Raw genomic sequence first — 5,578 nt, forward strand, 5'->3', positions numbered from 1 at the left:
CTGGTTTCCTGATGTTCTGCTGACCAACAGTATGCAGCAAAGAATGAGTCAATAAATGTAGAAAAAGAAGAAGAAGACCAGAAACCAGCAAACCTGCCATGTTTACACATTGTTTAAAGATTTAAAATGTCGAATCCCACTTTAGGGATGATATTAGCAGGTACAAGGAAAAGCAACAAGCTGAGGGTTGAGGTAAAAGAATTAGTTTAAAGGTCTTAATGATAATAATCATCATGAAGGTCCTGCTGACTCCTCTGTAGCAGACAGGAGACCCATATGTTAGATCAGACAGCGATGGAGGTTCATGCTGATCTTATGGTTTTCTAAGACCTTTAAAACCTGACATAGGAGCTCTGTGGTCTAATTGTACAGCTTCAGGGAAAACTCGAGCTGCTTCTTTTGATTTCAGTGGCATCAGAATGCAGATCGCTCCTGAACTTTTAGAAAGAATGAAAAGTTGGAGACTGGTGGTTACTGGTGGTAAGACTGGGAGAATTACAAGTTACAAAAAAACGACAATATTCAGCATTTTATGGAACAGATTTCTGGTAAAAAATAAAAAAATAAAAATGAGAAGCCAACATTAGATTAGACAAGGACCTAAAGATGAAATCCTAAATTCTTGAACTCAAAGTGGAATCATGCTTAAAGACGAGGAGCTAATCTTCTGTCTAATCTGCAGAAAAAAAAACTCTTCCACGTGAGCAGCGGACAGATGGTATGAATCAGTCAGTCTCAGTGTTTAAGTCCAGTTTAATAACAAGAAAATTCACAGATCTGCTTTTTCAGCTTCAAAAAATGTTTAAAATCTGAAAGCCGCCAGTTTGCTCAGACAGCGGACTGCAGAGGCGTCTAGATGTTCTGTTGTCTACACACACAGTCGTCGTTTTCCTCATAAGTCTCGTGATTTCCATTTTCCTGCTTGGACTGAATCCTCACCTCTTTGGTGTTCGATGGTTTTCACGGGCCACACAACCTGTAAACAGAACAAATTTAAATTTCAAAAGTTGGAGTTCAACCGGGTCGCCCCCCTAAAGTATTCGTCTTATAGTTCTCCGTGTCAGGCTGCTTGTTTTTGATTTGGCCCTCTTACCGCTGTAATAATTGGAGCACTTATCTCTGAGCTTGCAGTGCATTAATATAGTTTAATAGCACCAGTTGGAGTATATTAATATTCCTTAACCTCCACTCCACCCTTAAAATCCCGCCGCCACCTTTTAACCTTCCCCCCCTCCATCATCGCCTGCTCTCAGCCTTCCCCTTGTCTCTCACACCTCCCTCTGCCTCACCCTCTCTTCCTCCCTCCCTCAGCGCTCTCCCTCTCTTTCCTCCCCCTCCTTCTCCAAACTCATTTTAGCATGAGATTATAAATGGAGCCTTGGGAAAATGTGATAAATCAATTAATCATTTGTAGCTGTGTAGCTTAATGAGTGAACTGAGGTGTCATAATTAGTTCTCCCAGTATCAATCATTAAAGTGCAAGTTTGCTGATAAACAGGCAGCTGATGAGAGCGGAGACATGGCCGGGAGTCTCCCGCCGTCGCTGCCAGGACATTGCACGATAAGAGCGCTAAATGTGCATTAATGAGCTGCGACGTACACTGTTTTATTTGAACCGCACGGTCGTTGTGTTTATCTGAGATACTGTGTACTTTAGTGCACTTAAATCACCTTCATTTACATTTGTAACACCACAACGCTGAGCACGGTCATCACAATTTTATTTTGGCACAAGTACACAGTGTGTTAAACGTATTATATCAGTTTAGATTATTAGTGAATTATGCAACAGTGTTGATGCTAATGCTTGTGTTCACTGGAGCTTTCCAGCGTTAGTTTTTTTGACTGACAGCTGTGGAACTCTACTTCGGTTATTCCTAATATCTTTGAATAATGTAATGCTGTGTTTACATTGGACTGGTTAAATTTTAACTCTCTGAAGGTATATAATCTTTAAAAACTGCCAAAATCACAACATTTATCAGTCAGAAATGGAGAAACCTCAGAATTTAAGTGTAGCCAAGTTGCTCCAAGTAACACACCGAGCTTCTACATTAAAAGTTTGGATATTTAATCAGAATTACTGCATGTTTCATTTAAAAATTGATTCCCAAGTAAGTTTGCGCCAGATCCTGTTAAAAAAAAATAATAATTAAAAATTCTACACTCCTGGGAAGCCATGAGTTTATACAGCTGACAGGAGAAAAGGATGGAAACAAATCATTAAATATGTGTAGTATTTGAAGCATACCGTACATACTTTTTCTTCAGTGGTGGTAGCACCTGTGAATAAAAATCAATGAAATTCAATTAAAGAAAATAAATAAATTAAGCCATAAACAATTTTGTTATACTTCACTGAAGGCATTTTGAGTTGTGTGGTTTTTAGAATTGGTTTTCATGTTTCCGTGGAGGTGAATGACTTCATATTTCAGTGAAAAATGAGCTCACATTGAGTTAAAATGTGACAGGAGCAAAATAAAAAAATAAAAATAAAAAACATTCAAAACTGCTTGGAGGCTTAAAGCAGTGCTTTTGTGGAAAAAGAGGCATTTGTCTGCAGCAGGAGTTGTGCATGCGTAAAGGACACATGCGTGCTGCCGTGCACATGGGCGCTGGGATGGACTAGCGAGGTCCAGCAGCTGGAGATGGATCGCAAGAGAACAGACCGGCCGGCCGGTGGCTCCGCTGATCTAATCTAATCTCGAGCAGAACGCTGCGATGACTTGACCCAGTATGTATCTGAAGTGTGTGTGTGTTGTCGCCTCCTTCATCAGTGTTTAAAAAAAGAAACAGCCAGGCAGAGGTTAAATAAGTGAAGTGCTTATTACAGGAGGAGTTGAGCTAACCCATGCATATATAACACTTACATTTAGAGGGGGGCGTGACTGTGTGAGTGTCAAAGAGAAGAAGGGTCAGGCAGGAGGTCGCAGGCTCGTAACTGCCTGCGTGTGTGTGAGGCGCACTAATGGTCTTTCTAGCATGGAAAATGCCCCAGTGAGCAGCCTAACTTATTGAAATCACAACCTCAACGCTGGGAAGCCATTATCACCCTCATTTGCATAAAGACTCTTTCAAATAGGCTCCTGAAGGCCGGGACACTCCTCCACCCCCAGCCCCAAACACACGCGTGTGCATGTTTGTCTGTGTGTGTCCGATATCCCTCTCAGGTTCCATCCAGCTAGGTTAACAAAAAGTTAAACCTAACCCCCACGTCGACTCCTATCAATAGCCAGCAGCCTGGCCCTCTCAGACCAATCACAGTGATGTATGTGTGGGGTGTGTCCTCGTCAGGAGTAACACAGGCAGACAGGGCCACACACACATATTTACACACACACACACACACACACAAGTGGATGGTAACAAGCCATTAACGAAGCCTTAATTGATGAGCTCGTTAAGATCTGTTATTAGAGAAATTGATTTCAAATAGCCACTTTAATCTGCTGGCCAGGGGGAAACAGGCCACAATGCAAATTGAAGCCGCTAAAGTACATAATGGAGCAAGTAATTCATAGATTTCACTTTCACTAATTAATAATTGGAGATTGGAGGGGGTGGTAGGTGTGTGTGTGTGTGTGTGTGCTGGCTGACAGTGTTAATGTGGGTCTATTGTATATCTCTTGTTATTAATTAATGAGCTTTATTCCCAGGCAACCTATTAGTCATTAACAATCTGCATGTGAGTGTGTGTTTTTGTGTTTTTAAGGGTGCTGGGTTGGGTTTGTTTACATACACTTTGGGTTATCGCTGGTAAATAGAACTGAGGTTTTAAATGAAATCTCTACGACACAGATTTCAGACAGATTGGGATCTCGTGTCACTTTCATGGCTTTCGACTATTTCTTGATTTCAGCATTTTTGTCTGCACACAGCTGTGGATAAAACATGGACTTAACTTCTTCTATACACGGATTCTTGCTTTTACAGTCACAACTAAGTGCACAAAATCAGGGGCCAAAATCACGTTGCATTCTGTCAACAGCCAGCAGGAGGCGACTACCTCGGCTGGAAAAAGAAGTTAGATTGACTTAACCATCAAAAAGTAGATGATAAACAGGCCAGCGTGTGATTGACAGGCTGCTGCCGTATCACAGAGCGTCGTGTCCTCAGCTTCTCCAGCCAGATCCACCTCTCACTGCTGCATTCAGTTTCATTGCATGTTCATATTGTGAGCTTACCTTATGCACAACGTGTATGTACGATGATGCATGGCTGGTGTAGTCATGAAGTCCAAGTTTTCTGTTTAAATAAAGGTTTAGCCTAAAAGCACGATGCGAGAGACAAAAAGCTTGACGGCTTGCAGACAGGTCCGTCCACCAGTGTTTTGTTGCTTTTTGAGCCTTTCTGTCCTCCATGTGTTTGACTATCTCACAAGCTGGGTGGTAAGAATGGTGCCACGAAGATAATTAACTCATAAGAAATGTTTACGTCAAAGCTAAAAAGACATTTGACATCTACTGTTTACATTTTGTGCAGACATGGAACACACACGACAGCTAGCTAACCCTGTCACCACTGATTAGTGTGGAGGTCCAGGTAGCTTCAGATCACATCAGTAAATTCTCTTTTATTACACAACACAAATGGCTTTAGATATGTTCAAGTAACTATCAGACATGCTGTGATATATAACTGAACAGTATGTCTTGTATAATAGTCTTTACTGTTCTTACCAAAGTCACGTGATCCCTCAGAAACGTGAATCTTTGCAGTCCACCTTTACAGGTGTTGGGAGTTTACTGCACAACAACTCTTTGATATCTTTGCTTTGGCGACATTTGCCTTCACTTTGATGATACTGCACAGAAACCCACATGTATACGCATTATGGTGATTTCATGACAGCAAACAGAAGAGCTGCTCATTGTTTGGACAGTTCAAACAGAGACAACAGTGTGGGTAACCGCCCCGTTCCTGTTTTCAGGGCTTCAAATGCAGTTTTATCAAAGCTGCTGGCCTCTAAGAAATAGACACCAGGTGTCCTGTGGCATCTGAGAGACATGTAGTGTGTTTTTTAGTTTAAAAAGACAGCTTAATGAGGAGTTCAGAGGGGTGAAGATGTCGTAAATCACAGGATGAAACTGATTTGCACGTGCAGTTTGTGTTGCATGTAAAACCATTATTATATTTTTTTTCTTAATTTCATTTTATTCAGTGACTCGTGTCTCATGTTCACGAGCTGTTTGGTTCTGTTTAGACACAAAACTTGGTTAGGTTTCTCAGACAGGTGTCTGAAAATGGATGGATCCTCTTCACTCCATACACTACACCACACATAAGGGCGTCACAGAACATCTTTCCACAACAAAACCAAAAGACAGACGTTTCTCCACTGTGCTTTAAAAGCATTTCTCCTGACCAACTTGTTTTTGTGTGACTAGAGATTATTGTGGCCATAAGTTCATCAATGAGCTTATTTTGCCAAAAGGTTGACGTGTCCCTTTAAAGCGACTGAGCTTCACTCGTACACATGCACAGATTTGCAGCTTAACTGGTCGTGAACCAGACTGTATAGTGTGTGTGCTTCAGCCAAGGAGCACCATTTAATCTCATCTTTTTCTTTTTTTTTTTT

General features: G+C 41.3%; 1 protein-coding gene across 1 annotated transcript in view; it reads right to left on the reverse strand.

Annotated features, from left to right (window-relative positions):
• The window catches only part of tctn1 (tectonic family member 1), a 127,731-nt gene that overhangs the window by 56,795 nt on the left and 65,358 nt on the right, over positions 1 to 5,578 (reverse strand). The window lies entirely within an intron of this gene.

This window comes from Stegastes partitus, unplaced genomic scaffold (assembly GCF_000690725.1).
Source record: "Stegastes partitus isolate 25-593 unplaced genomic scaffold, Stegastes_partitus-1.0.2 Scaffold1177, whole genome shotgun sequence".
NCBI lineage: Eukaryota > Metazoa > Chordata > Actinopteri > Pomacentridae > Stegastes > Stegastes partitus.